At 35.4% G+C, this 25,566-nt stretch overlaps 1 protein-coding gene across 15 annotated transcripts in view; it reads left to right on the forward strand.

Moving 5' to 3' along the window:
* Positions 1 to 25,566, forward strand: part of LOC114045671 (bromodomain adjacent to zinc finger domain protein 2B) — a 342,755-nt gene that overhangs the window by 99,405 nt on the left and 217,784 nt on the right. Inside the window, exon 1 of one of the 15 annotated variants that reach the window (XM_027865754.1) lies at positions 7,232 to 7,318. The exons of the other annotated variants lie outside the window; for them this stretch is intronic. The gene's annotated coding sequence lies outside the window, so the exon portion shown is untranslated. Of the gene's footprint in view, positions 1 to 7,231; positions 7,319 to 25,566 lie in introns of those variants that run through there. 15 annotated transcript variants of the gene reach the window in all.

Below are 25,566 nucleotides of genomic sequence, written 5' to 3' on the forward strand. Positions count from 1 at the left end.
TTTCCCCTCAGTTTGGCCCTCTGTTTTTACAACTGTAAAATTATAAGATTGTACTAGACTAATGTTCTGTTAGGGCTCTTCTAGATATAATCTGTTATTTTCTTTGTAATTTTACTAGTTTTTGGTAGAAAATTCTTAAGGTACTTTGACGCATGATACATTTTCAGTATCTATCCTAGGCCTTTCAAACCATTGAGAGGCATACCTTATTTCACAGAATATATGAACTACTAAAAAAAAGTTAGCTCTAAAACAAATATCTTTAAAGTAAGTAACAATTTCCCCTCTTACCTCCTTCATAAAACCAGAGATAATTCCTCATTGAAAACTCGGGCTAGCCCACTGACTCAGGTTTGGAATTGGCATGCTGTGAAAGAAATATTCATTGACCATTAACTGCCATGAAATGACTTTACTTATAATAAAGTTTTAAAAGGATAAAATTTCTGATGAATAGGTCTTATGAAATGCCTCACCACTCTGTTTCTGTGTTCACCATGTAGTGGCTATGCTGTGTCAAAAAGGTGTCTTCTTGGGGCAGTGGAAAGTCTGCTTAACGTCTGGGAGCCAGTTTCCTGTAGGATGGGCTTTTTATGCCTCAGGCAGTTAAAAAAATCAAACCCTATGATTCAAGTTCTGTTCCCCCACACCAACAAAATCCAAAAGACCAGCTGTTCCCCCTGTCCCAGGCCCTTTAAAGGAAGCATGCCCAGTCTACATAAAACAAGTATTGGTGGTCTATCTGACACAGCTGCTAGTGTTCTGGGCTTGGAGTCAGGAAGACCAGGTTCATATACTGCTTCTGACATGTACAAGCTGTGTGACTCTGGGTAAGCCATTTAACCTCTGTGTACTTCAGGCAATTCCCAGTCTTATCTACCATGTCATATATGTGTTGCTGTCTGTGGTGTTGGAGGGAATTCCCATGCTGGGAGACATTTGGTGCATTGAGTTTGTACTCTTCTTATGTCTTACTGTTGACAATGCAAAGTAATATTACTAAGTAACAGGGCACTCCTTTCATCTTAAAATTTGGTACGGTAAATTGTTTTATGTTGACTGAAGCAATAATAGCCAGGACTCTGATGCTTGGATTTTCTACCAGTTTTTTCCTTCTCGTCCCATCATTGCTACATGGTGGGAAGAATAAGTTGTTTGGGCATCTATTCTATTTCCATCTTGCTGTGTTTCTGTTTGAGAAGTGAACAAAAATGGGAACTACTTTTGTATACATTCCTGGAAGAACGCCTGTATTTTAAGCCTTCAGAACCATGTCCCAGAAAATTACTTTTCTAATTTTGCTATTCTGAATTTTTGTATAGAAAATTATAATATTTTAAAGATAATACCTTTTTGGTTGCTTCCTAGTTACCACTACATATAATTAAATTTTTTGTTTGCCTGGATTTTTAGGCCTTCCTTACAGTGCCTTACTTTCCCTAAAAATACTAAAACTTTTACTCTAGGTACTTTTCTGATTTTTCCACAAACACAGGCTATGCTTTATTTTTATACTATTGTACAGAATTTGAAATCATACAGAATCCGTTTTAGCTGATAAAAATATTGGCTTAGCTTGATAAATAGTCTTGATTTTGTTCAAGACTATTTATCAAGCTAAGCCAATATTTTGTTCAAGTATATTGTCAGTCTACAGTACCATTCTTAATATAACATGATACGTGCAGTTTATGTTTCTAAAAAGAGACTTTTGGTTTCTGAATATCCTGAATCATTGAGCCAGTAACCTTAGGTGGTACTTAATTTACAAGACTTTCCCCAAATTGGGGAAGCCAGATGGATTTGAAAGTACCAAATTTATGAGTTATTTGTATATCAATTATCAGTCAGACAGTAAGCACCTACTGGTACCCATCATTGTGTTAGGTACTAGGCATACAAAAACAAAAACGAAATTGCCCCTGCCCTCAAGGAAGTGCCAACATTTAATAAATAAAATGCAAAATATATGCAATGGAAATAACCAGGTAATTGGTCTGGGGAGGGCACTAGCCACTGAGACACAAGGAAAGGCTTCATGTAGAATGTGATTCTTACGCTGAACTTTGAAGGAGACAAAGAATTCTTAAGGGATGGAGGTAAGAAGGGAGGGAGTGCATACTAGGTATGGAAGATAGTCAGTGTAGGATATTGATATGAAAGATAGTGTTATGTGTGAGGAATAGCGAGAAATACCAGGAAGGACAGAAGGTAGCCAGTTTGTGAAGGGCTTTAATTGATGAACAGAAGAGTTTGTACTTGATTCTTGAAAGCAGAAGCTGGTGACTCCATGGACAGAGTGCTAGGCCTGGAGGCAGGAAAACCGGAGTTCAAATACAGCCTCAGACACTTCTTAGCTATCTGACCCTGGGCAAATCTGATTACCTGACAAAATTGATTCACTGGATCCAATGGAGAAGGAAATGGCAAACTATTCTAGTATCTTTATGAAGAAAACCCCAAATTGGATCATGAAAATTTGGTTATGACTGAAATGACTGAACAACAACTTGATTCTGAGGCATTTGAAATTTATTGAGTAGGTGAATGAAATGGTCAGCCCTGTACTTTCAAAAAAATCACTTGGGCATCTGTTTGGAGGATGGATTAAAATGGAGGACTTGAGGCAGGAGACCAGTTAGGAAGCTGTTGCAGTAGTCTAGGGAGAGGTGAAAAGGGCCTGAATTACCATTGCTCTGTTTTAGTTTTGGTGTTTTAGACCTTTTAGAAAGTTTCTCGTCTCACATTTTACAGACGAGAAGAGTGGTGGTCAGAGAGGTTAAATCACTTGTCCACGGTCACATCATTTAGGGTTAGTGGCAGATGGGGTGACATAAATTGGCTAAGGAATAAAATTTGTAATGGATTTTGCATAATTGCTAAAAATCAGTAAAAGTAAAATCTATAAAACAAACACTAATTCATAAGATGTTTTTCTGCCTGAGATGGGAACTCTTAGAACCACTAAGTAGAATGAGTTCTACAAGGAAATATTATCTACTTGGAAATACTTTTCATGAGTTCTTGGAAGTCAAATTTTGAGAACTGACAACATAAATATTTCAGCTTTTATCTGTTTTGTGAATATTATTTGACAAATAATTGGAAGATAATAATATCTGCTGGTGAGACAGAAAGCTATTTCAGACTTCAGTACATTGTCTAGAGAAGACAAATACCATATTGGATAAAATTAATTCTTTCTTCTGTGATTAAGAGTGATTTTCCAGATTGTAGGCTATCTGGTTCACTCCTTCTTTTGCCTTTCTTCAAGTCAGTGCTTGAAGTATTGTGGGGGCAGGAGAAAAAGGTATCGGATGGTGTATACTCAGACAAAGCTTTTTTCCCCATTTTAAAAAATTCTGAACTTAACAAACCACTTATATGAGCACTTCCATATACATAGTAGAACAGAAAGAGAATGTGAAATTTTAAGTCCCTATTTTATTCAGCATGCTTTTCTTTTTTAATATATAATAAATTCAGCATGTTACTTTCAAAGGTGTACTCCTTGTCTGTGATTTCTTCTGGTCTCCCTTCTTTTCCTTTTTGTGCATTTCAAAAACAAATTTCAATGATCCTCTTTTCTTTTTTTCCCTTCCTCTCTCTTCTCTCTCTTTTTTCTCTCACCCTTTCTCCTTTTTCTTCCTTTTCTCCCTTTCTCCCTTCCCTCCTTTTCTGCCCCTTCTTTTGGCAACTCTGTCTTTAGTTAAGAAAAAAGAAGACTTTTGTAATAAATATCAGCAAATCATGTCCACACATCAACTGTGTCCTAAAAGTATGTGTCTTTCTGCAACTTGAGTCCATCACCTCTCTATGAGGAAGGTGGTTAGCATGCTTTATCATTAGTTCTCTAGAGTCATGGTTGGTCCTTACATTGATTAGAGTTCTTAAATCTTTCAAAGTTATTTCTTTTTACAGTGTTGCTTATTATTTTATAAATTGTTCACTTGATTCTGTTCACTTTGCTCTGTATTAGTTCATACAAGCCTTCATAGGATTCTCTGAAGCCATTCTTATTTTATGACACATGAAATATTCTACTATAATCATAATTTTCATCCATTTCTCAGTTGATGGACACCCTTTTAGTTTCCAGTTCTTAGCTATATCAAAGAAAGCAGCTATAAATGGTTTTTGTACATATGGTTTTTTCCCTCTTTCTTTTTTTCTCTTTGTGTTCTATCAGGTGAATGCCTTTTGGGGGATAGTTCATTAGTGCTCCAGAACAACTTTAATCTTGCTTTATCTTTATTTTTTTAAGGGAGAATGGCTTCAGGATTCCTTGAAAGATAGTATTCCATACCACTCTAAGACTTGCTCATAAATATGAGCTTAAGGAAGGAATGAAAGTGGTGTTCATTGAACTGATCTTCCACGCAACATAATTATGCTATATTTTCTCTGTAGGGAGAGAAGTTGAGTGACTTTCTCAAGGTCACACAAGCAATAGATGGTAGTACCAATATTTGAATCCAGGTCTTCTGACTCCTTTTACATGCTACCATTGACAATTCTTCGTAAATGGCCTCTAAGTTCCTTTCTAGTCCCAACATCAATAATGTTATCCTAGAAAAATAAAAAAGTTCTCATCCTTAAGTGACTTACATAAGTTGGGGTGGGGAGCAGAATGACATGTAGATAGAAAACACATACAAAGTAAATACACAATAATTTGTGGGGAAACTAACAATTTGGGGAGATCCTTAAAGGACATCTCATGGAGGTGGTGCCTGAGCTGAGCTTTGAAGGAAGCTTCCCCTCCTCTCTTCTTCTTATCACTGTTCTAGTATAGACTATGATTGCAATTGGCCTGTGCTCCATTCTATCCCTTTTCTGATTTATACTTTAGGCGATTGCCTGACTAATTTTCTTTACTTTTAATTCTGGATTCATTACTCTTCTGCTAAAAAGCCTTTAGTGACTGTATTGCCTACCAAGTAAAAGTCAGTCTCCTTGGCTTTGGATTCAATCCCCTGCAATTTGGCACTGTCCCTACCTTTCCAGCCTTGTCTCCTACTATTCCCAGCAATGCATATCCTGTGCTCTAGTCAGACTAGATCAGTCTTTGCCACCCTAAACATGCCCTGCTTTTTCCTACATTTATGCCTTTATCCACATTGCTTCCTGTGTCCAGATTGTCCATCTATTCATCTTTTGCTTGTTGAATTTCTACCCATCCTTTAAAGCCCAACCCAAATGCCTCCTCCTTTTCATGGGCTTTCCTGTTCTCATTTGATAAATGACCTTTTGTTCCTCAGGCTTCACATAACACTCTATCTTGAACATACCAGTGTAATGTTTTCTATTATAATTATCCACATACGTTATATAGCCACTTATATATAAAGCTCTACATAAGAGCAAAGACAATGTTTTATCTAAACTTTGCTTCTGTACCAACGTTGTCCACAATGTTCTGCACACAGGTACATGCAAAATTTTGTTGAATTGAATTAAACTGATTTCTTCCTTCCTTACTCCTTAGCATGTCTGTAAAAGATAAAATGCAACTAAGACATATTTATAATTTTAACTTAAAATTCACATTTTAAATTTAAATTCAAAGTTTTGAATTGCTGAATTCAAAATTAAAAGATACCTAAGACAGTTAAATTTTATCCTTGTTGATATTACTTTCCCAGTATCCTATCCTATCCTATAGTCTAGGCTCTTAAGAGAGATCACCCCCCCCCCCAAGGAAGATGTGTGTGCGTGTGTGTGTGTGTGTGTGTATACACACATTATAATACATATTTATGGATATGCACACTTATTTAACAAATCCTGTAGCATGACACTTATTTGCATAGCTATTAATTTTCTTTCCTTGTCTTTCCTTTTTTCTCTTCTTTTCTTTCTTTTTTTCTCCCAAGTGTTCTTGAAGCAATCACTTGGATTCATTACTTCAGTCTTAAAGAACAATTCTCAATTGCTGCTCATTTAGTTAAACTAGCAGTAGTAGGAAGGGCATCTATTCATCTCTTGCCTAATTTAGTGCTGTCTCCATTTAGGAACTATTGTTCTCATGTACAAGGATGAGGATCAACTTATCAGAAGAGTTGCCTAAATTTATGGAACCATCTTATTTTTTAGGCAAAACCATTGGGAAAGCATTAATTATCACCCACTTATTTAAAGTAAAGAAATATAGAAGGTATGCATTTGGATGAGAAAAAGTCATATTGCAGATTAAAAAGCAAAGAGGCACAAAAACAATATATCACCAAAAATAATAATTCATAACTTTGGAACGTGTTCAGTACCTGCCAATTTAATTACATCTTTACTTTAACATAATAACAATAATTATAACTGACTAAGAAACCAAGAATAATAAGCTCCGTTAACACTATTTTAAGTGTTTTTGATAAGCATACCTGTTTTTAATAGAAGACGGAAGGCAATTATGCCTCTTAAGTAATTAAAAGGTGTTTTTTCCTCCAATTTGCACAAAATTTTACTGGAAAAAAATATTTTAAGGGAATCATAAGCTTCTGGTTTTAAAATTTATTTTAGAATATGGCAATACTTTTGTATTAACAAAATAATGCTAGTTTACTTTACATTTTAAATCTTTTTCATCAAGTACATCTCGGACAGTTGTATTTTCATTAGCTAATGGGGTTTCAGTTTCAATTTAAAAATTAATAAGGCAAGATCTTTTTTTCCCAAAGAGCATCACCTGTTTGATTTATATGTTTTTGCTTTTATAAAGAAGCCATATGCAAGTGTTTTATTCAGCACCTAATATATGCCCATTGCTTCTTCAAGAGAATGCTCAAGACTTTTTCCAATCTAAATGATCACTACCATAGTAGTACATTCTCTCAGCACTTGACATATGGTTTGGACTAAATTATATTTTATTTACTTTTCATCTCAAGTTATTTAATGGATGTCATCTTACCTCAGCAAACAAAATTTTAGGCTCCTTGAGGGCAGGTATTATGTCTTCTACTTCTTTTGTATTTCCCACAGAACATTCTATAAAGAGAGTTGACTGAGTAATTGCCAGTGTGGCCAGACACCATCATAATGTTAACAGCTGATATTTAGATAGCATTTATTGTTTACTTTACATGTATTACTTCATTTCCTCCTTATTAACAACAAAACAACCCAACCACAACAACATGGTAGGTATTAGAGTCATGATTATCTCTATTTTACAGATGAGGAAACTGAAGTTTGGAGGTATAAACTTGGGTGACTTGCCCATGGTAATGCAACTAGTATACGTACTGGAAGTAGGATTTGAGCCCAAGTCTCTCCTGGCTGATTAAATGTCCATTGATCTTTTCACTCCATCACCACTGTAAGTCATGTGGATATCGAAATCTTCTCTGCAAAAATCATCAGTGGCTCTTTTTTTTAGATGAAGTAAGACTCAGTCTTATTTGTCTGCTATTCAAGGACCTCCACAATTTGTCTTTCAAACCTTATTTTATATTCCTCTTCATCATTTCATCTATGTTCTAGTCAAACAGGACTATACTTTCTGCCCTTAGAACTTGCCTTGAATGATCTCACTTCTCTTACCTTTGTTAATACTGTTCCCTGTGTCTTGAATGTGGTCTTCTCTGACTCCTTCACTGTTGGATTTCTACTCACCTACCAAAACCCAATTCAGATGTGATGTCTTCTGTGAAATATTCCCCAGGATCAATTGTAGGTAACAAAAGAGAGGAAATTAAGTCTATTTCATACTCAAACGTTGCTACATGTAAAACATACTTTTAATATGCCTATAATTTTATATTTAATATCTTAGAAGTAAAAAATAGCAGGAATCAAAATTCTCTTAAGGAACCTTTATTCACATCCTGTGGTAATCAGAGTTCTATGGATAAAGTTGCATAGTATTAATTTGCAATAATTCTCTTGGCCTACCAGTGAGAAAGCTCAGGCCCAGAGAACTAAAGTGACTAATCTAAGGTCACATAGCTCATTAGTGAAAGAACTGGAACTATAATTACCAGGTCTCCTGGGCTACAGTACAGTGTTCTTTTTATTATAACAGATAGACTCCTTTATCTCTTTAATGTTATTTTCTTTTTAAAAAGATTATTAAAATGATCTCTCACCCTCAGTTTCCTTCAAAGGAAAATTTCTCTTAATAGTACCATGATCACCTGGGTTCCAGTCTTCAGTAAAATTTTCCCGGTTCCCTATATATCCAGTGAGTCACTGAGATCCCTTGATTCTTCAGTTCCTTGATAGATGTGGACTCTTCCTCAAATCTCTCATGGCATTTTGTTTGGAATCTTCCTATATGCTTTTGCTTTAAATTACATTAGGTTATTCATGTAGATACTATACCTCATCTGCTTTAGTCCCTGAACTGTGTCCTTTTATGTTAGTATTCTGACGGACTGATTCTCAAGATACCTGAAATTGATGAAATGTCCCACAGGCCTCACAGACTCAACATGCCTGAAACCAATCTCATTATTTCCTCCCTCAAACCCACTTCCCCTCCTCCTAACCTCCTTATTTTGGTCAAGGGCACCACCACTCTTGATTCAGCACCCAGGTTCACAACTGAGGAGCCATCCTCAACTCTACAGTCTCACTTATTCCCTCTAATCAATGACTTGCCAAGTGTCAATTCTACCTCCTCAATGTCACTTGCATCAGAGCTTTTCACTGGACTTATATAAAATCATAATAGTTCAGGACTTCATCACCTCTCTTCTTGACTATTGCAATAGCCTTCTAATTGGTCTCCTCATATAGCCTATATCCTCTGAAATCTATCCTCCGTATCATTGCCAAATAGGTATTTCTAAAGTAAATTCTGACCATGTCACTCCCCTTAAGGAAGCTTCAGTAGCTTCCCATTAACCTCCAGAATAAAATATAAACTCCTCTGTTTGGCATTTAAAATCCCTTTGCAGTTTCACTCCAAACCTGCTTTTCCAGGCTGATTACATGTTAACTCCCTCCATTTGTTTTTTGTTTTTTTTTTTATCAGCCAAACTGACTTCCTTGCTTTTTCCCATGCACACATTTCTTCTTCCACCTTGGTGCCTTTGCAAAAGTTGTCCCCTATGCCTGCACTGTTTCCCCTCCTCTCTTCTGCCACTCGTAATCCTTTGCTCTCTTCTAGACTCAGCTTAAGTACTGCCCCACTGCTTTTGAAAAGCCTTTTCTAATTCCCTGAATGGCTAATTCTCCTTCTGACCATCACTATATATTTATTTTGTATATGTCCTACATTTACTTATCTGTGAACCTTCTGTAAGCTTTTTGAATTAGAGGCTTTCTCATTTGCACTTTTGTTACTTTTATGCCTGTAACAGTGCCTGGCATCTGGGAAAAACTTAATAAATGCTTATTGATTGATTGGTTAAATCAGGGGAGGATACAAAATACTTGAAAAGAAATCATGAACCTTATTTTTTTAGAAAGACAATAGAGAAAATAATATTAACTACTGAGAAATATACCTTTTGCCATCTCTACAAAATCTTTATGAGAATAATCTATACATATATCAAGAATACCCCTTATAATGATATGAATGAGGAATTAGCAGACTTTCACAAAGGAGTCTATGGCGGACCATAACTTTATAGTCACAACTGACTGAAAAGTGAAGAGAATATATATGTACATATATATGTATGTATGTATAGACATACAACATATGTATGAATATGTGTGTATGTTTATGTACGTATGTACACATGTATAGATATATCCATACACAACACACATATATATAGCTTGATTTCTTTAGATTAATTACTACCTCAAAAACTTCTCTCCAACATGTTGTGTTCCCATGTCTTATGCTAAAATTATACCAGATTCCTTGAAAGATATAATAACGATTAGCTTTGTTAAGCGAAAGCTTTGCCTTTGGGATATTGTGCTGTCCTTTTAATATCTCCACTCTTTTACCTGAAACAATAACCTGTTTTTTGTTAAAACAATATTTTTCCATTGATACTGTGTGGCTAAGACATGGAAGGCCAAAGTCTACTAACAATTAAAGTTGCAGATCACTTAAAAGACAGTGCAGAGCATGGAGGACTGGAGCCTATGATCAATGGAGATAATGGAGAAAAAGGACAAGGGAAGTAGCGTGAAGGATGCAGAACCAGAAAAGGAGGGCAGTCCATATGCTCCATTGGTATCCTTATGAGGTCAGGAGATCCTGGGGAAGGCCTCTAGCATTTTGGGTAGACTCCCGCTGGAAGATTTATGGGAGAACATGAACAAGGGTCACACAAAACGAGAACGAATAGATCTGTTTCATTGTGAACTGTTAAAAGGAGTACCCTCATTGATGAGAGTGTCACAGATTCATCAAAGTGTCAAAGTATCTGGTGTGTATCCCAGTGCCTTGCGTATAATAGCAGGCACTTAATAAATGTTTCTGAGATTTACTTGTTACATTGAAATGCCTCTTGCACTCATCCTTTCCTTTCCATTCCATTTTTTTCTACCACCCAACTTTTTTGGGGGGGGCAGGGCTAGGCAATGGGGTTAAGTGACTTGCCCAGGATCACACAACTAGTAAATTTCAAATGTGTGAGGTCAGATTTGAACTCAGGTCCTCCTGACTCCAGGGCCAGTGCTCTATCCACTGTGCCACCTAGCTGCCCCTACCACTCAACTTCGCTCATGTTTGAACTCCTGAAATAGCTTCTTAATTGATATTCTTGTCTTCAGTCCCTTTACCCACCCTGCTTCCATCTAATCCAGTTGGTGTACATTGGGTATACCATATGAAATTAATCTTTCAAAATGACTCCATAATTTCCTGCTCCCACACATTTGAACATGCATTCTTGCCTAAAATTTCCTTTTCCACTGGACATGAACGGCACAATTACATATGCATTTAATCTCTTCTCCTAGCAAAGCTGAGGATGGGAAATTGCTTGAGCTTGGATGCTGTGAGCTGTAGTAGGGCTAAAACCGATCTGCTGTTTTAAGTCTGGATCAATATAGTGAGCCCATGGGAGCAAGGTAAAGGAGGGACCACCAGGTAGCATAAGGTGGGGTGAATTGGTCCAAGTTGGAAACAGAACAGGACTAAATTCCCTTGTGGATTAGCATGGAATCAGCCAATGAATGAACATTATATTTCCTGCCTTGGACAAGATAGGGAAATCCAATCTCAAAAACAAAACAGAAACCCTTAGAATTCTCTTTTCCTTTTAATCTGTTTACTGAATCCTGCCCATCCTTCAAAGCCTGGCTCCAAACTGACTTCCTCCGTGAAGCAAACTTCCACTGGCCACTCCAGCCAGCAATGAACTCTTATGGCACATTTTGTCTGTTATATTCATCTGACACTTAATACATACTGTTTTGTATCATTAGTTGTCTTTTGACTTTACTATCTCTGATTTTCTTAGCTAGATTATAAGCTTTTTGAGAGGGATAGAATTGTATTTCTTTCTTGTGCCACTTTCTTCCTTCCCCCAACTTGGCACCGTGTCTTTCATATGTTTATCCATTAAGTGAATACATCATTTTAAAACTCATTCAGTTTGTATAGATGACTAATTTTGAGACAAAGGTAATGCAATATCAGTTAATAAGGATGATTATTTTAATTTATGGTGATGCTGAGAAGCAAAGAAAACTTAACAGTGATTGTTTTTCCGAAAGGATGAAAGAAAAGACTTGGATAACTTTTTTAGTCAGTAAATAGCATCTTTTCAGAAGAATAACATTTTTTAGGCCTTACTTTTCTAGATAACAAATGGAAGTGTAAAACTAAAATTTCCCTAGTATTATTTTATTGGTAAAACCAGTTAGTTTTATGTTTTTAAATGGTTAAAAAGGGCTTTAACTAAAGCTCAGAGAATTTCCACAGCTTAGAATTACCTTTTTAAAAATCCAGATTCTAAGAATTTCATCTTTTAATGTTTCTGTTCCTTTAAACATTTTCATTTTTTATAATTTCTATTATTTAACAAAATGACATACTTTATATTAAATTAATTTTTACCACATTATTTTAATGGAAACTAGATAAGTCATCTAAATTATCTGTCATAAAGCCTATATTGAAAATTATACAGTATAGTCTCATGTTTTAAAGTACTATGAATGTAACTGATTTAGAATGTATCAGCAAACCAACAAGAATTATAGAAAATATGTACACTTTAAAAATTCTTCTGCAATTCAGTGAGAATAAAAAATGGTACATTAGAGGACAGCTTTAATACCTATCACCTGAATAAAGCATAGGCTTAGAGCTTGTAGAGGGGATATATGTATCATCTGTTTTAGATGTATTACAGAGGTGATGTCAAGGTGAAAGCAGACTTGCAGAATGGTTGGAAATCATTGATATTCTGACTCTGAAGCTGTAAATGGCTCTGTGGCAGATGGAGTCTTTGTCAAGGAAGAAAAATGGCAGCTTTGGAGCATCAGAGATGTTTTGCTGGAAGTTCAACACACACACAAGGCTGTGACCTTAATTCTAGAATTTCTCCCAGCCTTTAATAAATTGTCTTCAGCTTTTCTGTACCAAAAGTAGACATAGTAGATATCATAATTCAGTCCAAATCAAGGTGTTTTGTTGTTTAAAAAAAAAACCCACAAGTGTCTTACCTAGAACCTATCAAATGAACTTTTAAAGGAGCTTGTAATTCTAGGCAAGATAAGTGATAGAAATGTTTAAGTTGATATGTAAATGTTTTCATGTAAAAATACAACTTTTCCAGAGACAAAGACACTCTCTAGATGGAAGGATCTTGAAGACCGTCTGGTTGAATCTTCCTTTTTTATTTTTAAAAATGAGGAAACCAAGGCCCAAGGAAATAAAGGGACACGAAAGATCATATAGCTATAAAATATTATTTATACAGTTGTATGAGCTTTATGCAAAAAAATGCATAAATTAGGAAAACTATAATAGTGACCTGGAAAATACACTGAAATGGCAAAAATAAATTTCTGACTTTTTTTTTATAAAAAGTGAACCCAATTTTATGGGCACATGCCATTTCAGTATATTTTCCAGATCATTATTAAGCTACTCAGCAAATTTTTTACCGTGTTATGTTGATTTTATGTCTTTAAATTTAAGATACATGTATATAAACTATATAGCTTCATCCATCAAATACCTGAGTCACTTAAATGTATATATGCTAGAGTTGCTTATTTAGAAGTTGTCTTTTAAAATTACATGTAGCAGATGCTCTGCTTGTTTATAAGTATTTTAAAAGTCATATGCTGTATTATTTTACAAAATTGCTGCATGTGTCAATGAGATTTTCTTGCGGTTCAAGAGGAATATATAGCCCCAAGAGTGTAGAACATCATGTACAGTATGTTCAATTGGACAGTTGACCTATACTGAAGAGTAATAAGTCATTGTTAAAATTAAAAGTGGAGGCATTTCACAACGATAACCTACTAAAACCACTTGACAATAGTTAACATTATAGAAAGCAATCACTGTACGTCACAGATGAAAATGACCCTTTGCTTTATGGGGTCAAGGTTGCTGTGGTAGAATATGTTCTTTTAAAGTGTTTCAGTCAGGTTGTAGTTTTTGCTTTGAGCAGTATCTGACTAGTATGATCAGACACTATAGATGTAATTTCGTGTGTTATGACGTGGGTACCCATTATATGGCAAACCAGTTTCTAAAGACTTGTTGAAAGGCAAACCACTTTTTTTACAGCCTATACACCCCAATGGATTGCAGTTCTGTAATGGGTGCCCATCACCACGAATTGTGAAATATAAAGTTACATTGCAGCATGACCTTTTTTGATTAAGGGAAAGAAGGTGAAGCATAGCAAGGGTAAAGCTGAATGGTTCTTAATACTTAAAATCATTTATGTAGAGATGCCTGTCAGCCAGCCAGGACTCTTGCCCAGTACAAAATATACACTTGAGAAGTAACATTCTCACCATCAATTTATGGATTGGCATAATTATGAAAATGAATGAATATTTGCCTGCTATTTCAGTATTATCTGTTTTGATGTGAACTTAATACATTGCTGGGCCTTTAGAAATATTATGATTATATATCACCTATAGCTGCTGAACCATATTAAATGTAATTGGGAAATGTTTAATAAAATATATAAAAATACAGTACAACACAAATAATGTTAATTTGTGGTTTTCTAAGTCAATATGCAATGGCAGAGATCTGTTTCTATTTGGATATAACACCAGTGACCTATAACCAAGATTTGCCACTGTATTTATAGGGTAATGTAATACAGAAACAGATTTGTTCTCCTTAGGGGAAAGGCCAATATGAATGAATGGAAAGTCTGAATACAGACCTTTTGAAAAATGAGGTTTTATGACTTTCAAACACCATGAATTAGATTAAGGATGGGTTGATGCCATTCATTTCAAGAAGAAATTCTTGAGGCCCTGGATTAAGGAATGTAAACTGTAAAATGAAAACTGCCTGATAGTCCCTTGCAGGCAAAGGCTGTTTTTTGTTGTTTTTATATTCCTAGTGTCTAGCATAATGCCTTGCATGTAGTTGGTACTTAATAAATGTTGGATTGAATTAAATGAATAGATAAAATGCTTTCTGGCCAACAAAATAATTGTGTAACCATGGTGTTTCGAAATGCGTTTAAAATTTTAGGTATTATTCTCTTAAATAGTATAAATACTCCTCTTCAGTTTTATTTGTATGGAAATGGCCTTTAGTTATCATCTAGTATACCCTTTCATTTCATAGATGAAGAAACTGAGGCCCAAAGAGTTTTAAATGACTTGCCTGTGGTCACACAATAAATATCAGAATCTAATTATTCTGACTTCAAATCCAGCATTACTTCTTGTATACAACTTAAATGACTTGGAATGTGTTCAGCAAAATGTTTCTTCTAAGACCATTCCATTTTGTAATAATTATTAATGTAAGTAAAGGAGCATCACAGTCTAAAAAATACTGGAGTTGGAATCATATAATCTGGATTTAAGTCCTGATTCTGATACTCTCACCTTTGGCTAGTCCCTTAAAATCCCAGAGCATCAGTTCCTTTATTTGGAAATAATGCTACATAAGAGCTTGTTCAAAATAAAATACTTTGTCTACTTCAAAGCATTATATAAATGAGAGTTATACTGATTAGTTCATAGAATTTAGGATTAGAAAGCAATTTAGAGATTATCAGACCAACAACCTTATTTTATCAATGAAGAATCTCAGGCCCAAAGAGGAAAAATGATTTGCCTATCATACAGCAGGTAATAGAACTGGGATTCAAACCAGGGTTTTTGGACTCCCAATCCAGTGCCTGTACCTGCCCATTAATGATTCCTAGCACATCCAATTTTCTGATATTTGTGTGTGGAGTTCTGTCATGGACCCCTTTGCCAGTCTGGTGAAGCCTATGTGGACTCCTTTGAGGATAATTTTTTAAATGCATAAAATGTATGGCAGTGCAAATGAAGCCAATTAAGTTGAAATACAGTTTTTTATATATATATATATATTTATATATAAATTTTTTTTAAAGTTCATGGACCACAGGCTCAAAACCTTTGATCTAAAGGCTCAAGAATTTCCAAAGCTTGGGGCCATAGCTTTAAGATTACAGTTTTGTTTCTTGTGGCAACCAGGCTTCAGGTATTTGCTTTGCCATATTTGGGAAACTGACTCATATCTGAATTTCCTCTTGCCAGTTTTAATAGCTCCTTACAATGGGCCTTATTCCTTATTAAGGTAGTACTTTCATGGAGCAGTCATGGCTTTGTGCCTACACATATTGTTCATTTAAAATCCTTCTTTAGTATTTCAAATATACTTTACTCTGCAGTGGGGGGCGGAGGGAAACATAAATTGTGAACTATTAGACTGTGTCTGTAGCAACTTTATGATGAGGATTTGTCTCACCCAGAATATCTAATACAATGTCTATTTTTAGGATTCTATTGCAGTTCTTGCTGCTATTTGTAAAAAAATGTAGCTTGTTCCTTGAAGCTAGGCACTAAGGTACCATGAAAATGAAGGTAGTAGACTTACTACTGTGGTTGCTGTCAGCTCTTTCAGTTTGTAGTACTGCTGCTTTCTTAACAATTATTGGTTTTGTGAATTAGTAACAATTATATACAGGATAGGGCATTAATTTTATCAGTTGCACAGGTGAATTTAAAATCTAATTTGTGCAGTCAGGCAACCAATAGGATAGATAGCCGTTTAATTACTAAATAGGTTGCATTTACAAGGATGGAAATGGATCCTGGGCAAATAGCGTGGCTCTCATTTAAAGGAGAGGCTATACTCCTGCAGATTTTTACAATGCGTTTCAACATTTATGGATACTTGTGAGTCGTACTCTTGAATAAAATTTTAAAGTACTTTGGAAAAATTACTTATAATTACATACCTTTAATAAATATCACTGTTGAACAATGAGCATTTCTAGGCCAGATGCAGTAGAAACATTTGATGGATTTTTCCAAAGCTTTTGCAGTTTGAATGTCACTAAAAATATGGAAATGGTTGTCATTTTGTTGGCTACTAAATCCCACATGTTTATGCCACTGACATTTCACTGACTGCTTTTCAATAGCTGAAAGTACCTAAGGAATTAGGTTATTACAAGTTGAACAGAAGGCTTTCAAATATAAATAAATATTATTATTTTTTATTGATTATCTGCTAGATAAGCACTAGCCTAGCTGTAAAAGTTTCTGTGAGATTTATTCTCCAACTGTAACAAAAATTTTATTAGACATATTACAAGAATTTGTTATAGAAATAAACCTGCATTGTTTCCATAGCTAGCATCCATTGATTTTTCTTTCAAAGGTACATTAACAGTGCTGATAGAAGCAGAACAATTAGGATTTACATTTTAAAAAATAAACATGGTAAATTGAAAGCAGTGCAGTATAATATTACAGTACTGAATGATTTTGGCTTACCAAAGCAGTAAAAGCTAAAAGAGGACACAATATTGAAAGGTCGAGAAAAATGAAAGAAAGAACAAACGATGCAAAAAGAAAATGACACTGAGGTCTTGGTTTAATACATATGTATTCCAGGTTGATGGTTGATTTCATTAGCAAATCTCATTGTTATGCAATGTCTGTTCTTCTGCAGCAGAATGAATATTGTATTCTCACAGGCCTTGTGTGTGTCTTTTTTATGTTGATAGATAAATGAAAATATGTACATTTACAGCTTTCTTTGGTGTCTACTTTTTTCTTCTTTTGATGAAAAAGAAACAAAATTGTATCTTATTTTTAAATTTGTCTGAAAGCAGATCCAATTTTTTTCTTTGAAAGATATATTTTCCCATGAACATTCCAAGATACTTACTAAGATGTTTAATATTCAGACTGTTTTTGCCTATCTACAACTTTTTGAAATAAATGCAATAACACATGATAATAAAATGTGCCTATATGATTGACTCCATCATTTCTTTTTATGATAATACATGTGTGTATGAATGTGTATGTTAAATAAAGTGTCTTGCAGTATAGCAAGTGAAAGTACATCCTTAAATTCTAAAAATAGCATTCAAAAGAGCTGAAATTACATATTATGATGACTATTATGTTTGGATTAATTTCAGAAGAGAAAATTTATAAATATTTATTGGTCAGGGTCTGAGTATTTGCAGGGTTTTGTTGATGGTAATAGAGAATAGATTGTTTTGAGACATGGTTGATAATTTAAATGTTGCCTAAACATTGTTGAACACAATTGCCATTTACTAATAATTAAAAGGTTGATCTCAGATAAATTAGTAAAATAAGCTCAGTTCTTCATGGAATTCACTCAGTTAACCAATGTAAGTTTTTGACAAGCTTGCACAATTCCCTAAGGATTGATTAAATATAAACTATGTCTATGTATGCCATGAGGAACTCACAGCTATTTGGTTGTTGGTCGTAGTGGGGTAAGCAATGTATTTGCTCCCCTAGGGGTAGGGAAGGGAGCAGGTGCAACCTTTGCCTTGGGAAGCAAACACTGGCTTCTGCATCGACTGGGTTGTAATTAGGTGATGTATTTAGAGAAGAGAAGAAGAGAAGGAAAGTTGCTAGTATTTCTAAAATGGTCCCAGAATTCTGTCAATGTAGAGTGAGTAATTTCATGGTAGTAGGTGAGAAGAGGGAAGACTTTCCAAGGTAGCGAGCCATGGTGGCTGCCATGATCCCTAGATTCCAAGGTGGCCTCACTTTTTTCTCTGCCCTTTTAGGAATCATCATTTTAGATCTGGGGAGTAAAGGACAAAGCAGGAGTTTAATAGTAATAGTTTGAGTGGCCACAAATATAGCTCTTGCTGCCTCCCTAATTTCACCTTTGGAAACCATTTCCTTCCTTTAGGGTGTTCCTGTAGCAAAGGACAGAGTATTAATAACAGCAGCACTCATAAAGACAACTCCTCCAGTAAGCCAAAAAGGGGTTGGTTCAGGTGGAATATAGGCTATCCCCCTGCTGTTGGAATTCTAGAGGATAATAGGAGGTTTTGTCAAAGCACCTTATCTATGTTACTGTTAAATTTATGGTTGTGGCAACATTGATACCTCCTAGAGCCTGTCAGAAACAGACATTGGCACCTTTAGGACTGTGTGATTGGTTTTTTGTTTTGTTCTGGCAATCCCAGCTGTGTTATTTTGCTATGGATCAGGTTTGGGTAGTATTTATCATGACCAAATGGGCAAGAGTAGTTCCAAAGTGGCATTTGTTTTGATATAGGAATACAACCATCTCTTTTATGAATTACCAGCATTTCAAAACCAACTTCACTAGATTCTTCAAATGTTTATACTGGTGCATGAAAGAGCCACTGCCATGTTAGGCATTTGACAATTGACAGTCATTAATCACATACATTAGTGAATTTTTCAAGGATGACAAAAAATTTTCAAGGATGACAAGAATTTGTGGAGCATAGGATGGTGGCCTAATTAACATGATGTACAACTGAGTGATTACTTGGAAGAGGGAAAAAAGGGACAGGCTTGAGGCAAGGTAACAGGGTAAAGTCATTTAAGGGCAGTAGGTTACCTAGTCTGTTCATTCAGTGGCTAGTGGGAGAGTAATCAAATGATGAAATATTTCCTACAATGTGGTACATACTGGAGATACAAATACAATGAGTCAATTCCTGCTTGCAAGGAGATTACATCTAAAGGAGGAGGAAACAAGTGTGTGTGTGTGTGTGTGTGTGTGTGTGTGTATAAACATGAAGAGTATATATACATTATGGTTACGTTTGAGGTAGTTTGAGGAGAGCATGAACAGTTGAGGGGATCAAGAACTACTTCATGTATTGAAGAGATTCTATGAGTAGAGATGAGGAGGCAGGGCATTACCAAGAGAGTGTGTAGATAGAGAAGAGTAGTGGGACTAGGATAGGGCCTTAAAGAACACTAACAGTTAGGTGGTATGATCTGGATGATTATGGTTTTCCACAATCGTTCATTTGTTGTAGCAAAGGAGACTGAGAAGGAGCGATGATACAGGTAGAAAGAAAACTAGGAGAGCCTAGAGCAGGGGTGGGAAACCTGTGGCCTAGAAGCCACATGTGGCCCTTTAGGTCCTCAAGTGTGGCCCTTTGATTGAATCTGAACTTCACAGAACAATCCCCTTAATAAAAGAATTTGTTCTGTAAAACATGGACTCAGTCAAAAGGCTGCACCCAAGGATAAGAAGAGACGAAATGGATATAATGAGTATAGATAGTTTTTTTTTTAGGATTTTGGATGAGAAACTGATAAAGGATGATAGTTTGAGGGATTGGTAGGATCTAGTGAAGGTTTGGGGGTGCTTGGAGGAGACTTGTCCATGTTTGAAGGCAGTAGAGAAGGAACCAGTAGGTAGGAAGAGGTTGAAAATTAGAGAAAGTATGATTGAGATTTCAATCTGCTGGGAGAAGATAGGAAGGGAAGGGATCAAAAACACATGTAGAGAAGTTGGCCTTGGCATGGAGAAGGGCCACCCAATTATTATCCAGAACACTATGGGAAAGGAAGAGAGCTGGGGGAGGGGCATCTAGGGACATTGAGATGAAGAGAAAGGGATAAAATGGAGCTCACATAGAATGGTCTCAATTTTCTCAGGAAAGAGACAAGATCTTCAGTTAAGAGAAGAAGGAAACAGGGAGATGTGAGAGTCTTGAGAAGAGGTTTGGAATAAATAATTTACATAGGAAGTGAGATTTGGATCAATTAAGAAAGAATAAAAGGATTTCCCTGCTGCTGTAAGGATCCAGTGAAAGTTTGATAACATGAATCTATGATGTATACCCAGTTATGGTTTTGTGAACATGAATCTATGATGTATACCCAGTTATCATGGTTTTGTGATTTTCTCCAACTCCATTTATTAGCCTGATAGTAGGAGAATAAAAGGTAAATGGTAGGGATAATCTGGGGCTGAAATTTGGCAAGGGATGAGGCAGTATGATAAAAGGGATAAAGAATTTTGGGAATAGATGATAATGTAGTATTGATTTGGCTAACTGTTGGGTCCATATTAGAAAAGGGAGAAAGAAGTGAAGTCAGAACATGGGTAATGGCCTGAGAAAGTACCGAGGAGTGGAGATGAAGGCAAGGAGGAGAGGAGAGACATAGGGAAAGATAGATTCAAAGGAGATTATGGTCAGAGGAGCATCATTTTTTGATGACAATAGAGAAAAAGATCATGGTAGGAACTTTTGCAGCCATTGGTCATTCCTTATGATTCTGGTATCATGTTGGTTTAAATGCCATAATAAATTTACTTTCATTTCAAGGATACATTACCATACTGTTTATAATAAATAATTTTCCTAACATGTGCTATGTGAGCTGGACTTGTTCAAATTCCTCTTTTGATAATGACAATGGTCACTATATGATAGGTCACTTAACCTCTCTGATCATCAATGTCCCTGTCTGCAAAATGTGGAGAATAATAACTTTAGTCCTTCACAGAGTTGTTTTGAAGCTCAAATGAGAGAGAATGTAAAACAAACTTTAAAGTAAATATCATTATTTTTATCTAATAATGTCAGATTACAGTCTTTTATTTATAGCAGAATTTTGCAGGCATTTTCAAAAGAAACTGAGTATGCATTATAGGCATATAATAGACTATTCTTATAATAATAATCTAGTCACCACAGGCCAGTGGATAAGTGAAGAAAATAAATATAAAGTAGGTAGATTCCCAAATATTTTGTAACTTCTATAGTTAATCTGATTGGAAATTCTCTTTCTATCTCCTCCTGCTGGGTTTTATTGGTAGTATACAGAAATTCTGATGATTTGTGTGGATTTATTTTATAACCTGCAATTTTGCTGAAGTTATTATTTCAATTACATTTTTTGGTTAACTCTCTGTATTTCCTTTAATAAACTACAATATCCTCTGCAAAAAAGCAATGATTTTGTTTCTTTTATGCCTATGTTTATTCCCTCATTTGTTTTTCTTGTCTTACTGCTCTACCTCACATTTCTAATACTGTCACAATTGTAGTGATGGACATTCTTGATTTACTCCTGATTTTATTGGCTGTGCCTCTAGTTTATCCTCACTACAAATGATGTTGGATTTTAGTTTTGTATAAATGTTATTTGCCATATTTATATTCTTTTGCTTTTTATTGTTTTAAAAACCAAAGTACGCCATTAAAATACAATAACAGTAGCTTATTCCGCATGTTTAGATATAATCTTGTGATTTTAGATTATCCTTGTTACTAGTATAGTCTATTATATTTATAGCTTTCCTAATATTGAATCAAGTCTTCATTCCTGGTATCCAACCTGACAGTAATGTATGCTTTTTGAAATGTTACTGTAGCTTCTTTGCTATTATTTTTTTATTGAAGATACTGATTTATAGTTTTCCTTCTCTGTTTTGACTCTCTTTGGTTTAGATATTAAGACCACATTTGTGTCATAGAAGGGATTTTATAGGACCCCTTTTCCCATTTTTCAAGTCATTTATATAATATTTGTTTAATTGTTCTTTAAATATTTGATAGAATTAGGTTATAAATCCATCTGATCTTTTTTGAGGGGTTCAATTCTGTCTTGTTCAGTTTATTTTTCTGAAATTGGGTTAAGTTCCCAATTTCTTCTGTTAATCTGGGCATTTTACATTTTCAAAAAATATTTGTCCATTTCATTTGGTTTAGGTTTTTTTTTTTTTTTTTTTTGGTGAGGTGACTTGCCCAGGGTCACACAGCTAGTAAGTACTAAGTGTCTGAGGCTGAATTTGAACTCAGGTCCTCCTGACTCCAAAGCCAGAGCTCTGTCCACTGCACCACCTAGCTGCCCCCCATTTAGTTTGTTAATTGGGTATAGTACATATGTACTCACATAAACATACACACACATACATAGTTGGGCAGAATAGTCTCCAATAATTTCCTTTCATCTTTTGTTTTGAAACCTGCTTATTTGTTTTTGATACTGGTATATAGTTTTCATTCTTAACAATCAAGTTAGCCAATTGATTATCTACGTTTATTTTCTTCTGCCTTTCAGATGTTCTATTTTGGAGTGAATTTGAACTTCTTTTTAGGGTGAGGCCTTGTACTCTTCTGGAGAAAAATTGGCCTTTTTTGGTCCTCACCTGTATTATCCAGGGTCATGACACTGATTGCTCTTGTTAATGAATGTTGTGTTCTTCAAGGATCACGGAGCTTTCATACTTTTAGAGCAACACCAGTAGTCTGCTCTAGGGCATGATCCATCTGCTTGCTGCCCCCTTCATTTGGACTTCATAGGCTACCAACCCCAGTCTGGGTCTGAAAGACACATCTGCAAGCTTGCCTCTGGTTGGAGTTCTAGAATACAATTCTGGCCATAGTCCCTGTCAAGAACCTGACAGACCTTGCAGGTTTAGAATGACAACTTCATGGTGCACCGCTTGTCCACATTCCTTACCCTGATTATTCAACTGTCATCCCTGGGAACTATAGATGACTCTAGGGTCTTACTCTGGTTTTTGAGTAATACAGCTACAGGCTCACTGTTGGTCTTCCCTCCCTTCCCAGGTAAACAGCTGCAGGCCTCAGACTTGGTCTTGGTTGGATTTGTAATCCACTTTGGACACGGCTGTTGGTTTATGTCTATTTCTTCTCCTTTTCCTGTACATAGCCACAGACCCTAGTCCAAAACTCAGTCTGGAAAACTTTGCAGTGGCTTTCTTGGCTGGACTCCATCCCTAGTGTTCGCAGGCTTCTGACCATCTTCATATACTAATCTGGGCTGAAAAATGACCCACTGTGATTTCCTCCTGGATTTTCTGTTCACCACTGAGTCTGTTGATCTCCCTTGATCTTTGTTGCAGTAATTGTGGAAGAGACTTGGGTTGTACTGTTCCTTTTTACTTGGCCATCTTTGCTGCTCCAAGCTGTGACTATTCAAAGCTATGTTGAACCAAAGAAGTGACAGCTTGTGTAGGCTTTATATACAATGTCAAGCAACAAGTCAGCAGTCATCACAAGCCTTGTATTGACTTGTTACAGCATGAAAAAGTGACCAATGGAAATTATACTGTCCAGTAGGAGTAGTCAGGGGCATTAAATGAAATGATATGTAAACTATTTTATAAAATTTAGTATGTTATATAAATGTTATCTTTTATTATTATGTCCTGAAACTTAGCCGTTCACTACAGGTAGATTGGGTACAATCCATTTAGCTTGAAGTAGGGGCATACTTGAGTTATAGCATATGATTATTAAAAAAATGAGTTCAATCTGCATTAGGGTGAGACTCTTTGTACTAGATGCAGGATGAAAGCACAGAATAAAAATGCTAATTGTATCTTTAAAAAGGTGGGGAAACTAATACAACTACCTATTCTGGATCTGATTCTCAGCTTCAAGGAAGAACCGGAATGAAAATTATATGAAACATGGGAGAATGACCACTCCAACTTCGAATTTATTATAGGAAAAAAGAGAAGAGCTGGATATGATCTAAAATGCACTCAGGATTTAGGGAGAATAAATTTTATTGGATTCCAAGAAAGGACAGGTAGAATTCCATGGTCTAAAGTTACAGGGAAGTCAGTCCTATAACTGATTGGTGGATATCAAGACTGACATTCTAGAGACACAAAGAGAAACAGTTCTCACAAGGAGGAAAAGAGGGAATTATTTAACTAGATTGCTGTGGATAATCAAGGAGCTTATGGACTGGCTTTGGTTTTTAAGAAAACAAGTACAGAATATGGAAGCAAGGGCAGGTAATGGAGAGCGAATTCCAAAGCATAAGAAAGTCATATTAAAAAAGTATCAGAGATGCTAAAGCTCTAAATGAGCCAAAGCTGACAAAAAAGTTGAGAACAACAAAAAGTTTGTAAAACTCTGTTGGGAAATAGAGGAGGGTAAAGAAAGGAGAAGAATTTTTGTTAAGTTGGCTGAGACAAGGATTACAGACAATGAAGGCAAGAAAGAGCTTTTTAATTCTCATTTTGCTTCTATTTCTTTGCCAAAGAGAATGATCTTTGAACTAGAAAGGACAAAATAAAAATAGCTAATGGGGAGCTGATGCCAAATACAGGTTAGGAGATATGAAGATAATACTACTTGAATAGATCCCATTGCCAGGTCCAGATGAATTATATTCCAGGCAACCAAGAACAAAAACAAAAACAAGAACAAAAAAAAAAAAAAACCAAACCCAACACCCAACGTATGTGATTGCTGATTCATTGTCAGTAATCTTGAAGAGATTAGAGAGAAGAAGAGTTTCATGACCTCAAAAGGACAAATTTGTTCCATTTTCCTATAGAGAATCTATTAAACAGTAAGGCTATTTAACTTGACTTCATTTCTTGGCCATTTATGCTTTATAACATAATATTAAAGATATTCTTATTGAGCATATTTAAAAGATGTAGGAATCAGAAAATGCCAGACACAAGACTAATATGATTGCCTTTTTTTGAGAGGGGAATGCTATTGATGTAATTTACCTAAATTTTTAAATAAGGATTGGATAAAGTCTCTTATGATCTTCTTGTGGACAAGTTTGAGAGATATGGGCTGACTGATAGTCTAGCTAAGTTAATTCAGAATAGATTTAATCAATGAACCCAAAGGGTCCAGTGAGTTATTAATGGTTCAATGTTAACTTGAAAGGAAGACCAGTGGAATACTCCTGGAATTCTCTGTGCTCTGTGCTTTGCTGTTTAACATTTTTATCAATGATTTGGATTAAGGACTAAATGGCATGTTTTTCAAATTTGCAGATGACACAAAAGTGGGAGGGAGAGCTAATACATTGAATTGCAGAGGCAGAATTTAAAAAAAAGATCTTGAATGGCTAGAATGTTGTTCCTAGCCTAGTAAGATGAAACATATTAAAAATAAATGAGGAGTCTTACACCTGAGTCCAAAATATCAGCTTAACAAATTCAAGATGAGTATGAAATAGTGTTTTGTCTGAAAGAGATCTGGGTGTTTAGTGTACTCTTACCTCAATATAATAGTGCCTAGCAATTAGACTGTAAGCTCCTTGAGTGAAGGAATCTTTTTTTCTTTCTTTCTTTCTTTCTTTCTTTCTTTCTTTCTTTCTTTCTTTCTTTCTTTCTTTCTTTCTTTCTTTCTTTCTTTCTTTCCTTCCTTTCTTCCTTCTTTC

Source organism: Vombatus ursinus, unplaced genomic scaffold (genome assembly GCF_900497805.2).
Source record: "Vombatus ursinus unplaced genomic scaffold, bare-nosed wombat genome assembly UNPS02014779.1, whole genome shotgun sequence".
NCBI lineage: Eukaryota > Metazoa > Chordata > Mammalia > Diprotodontia > Vombatidae > Vombatus > Vombatus ursinus.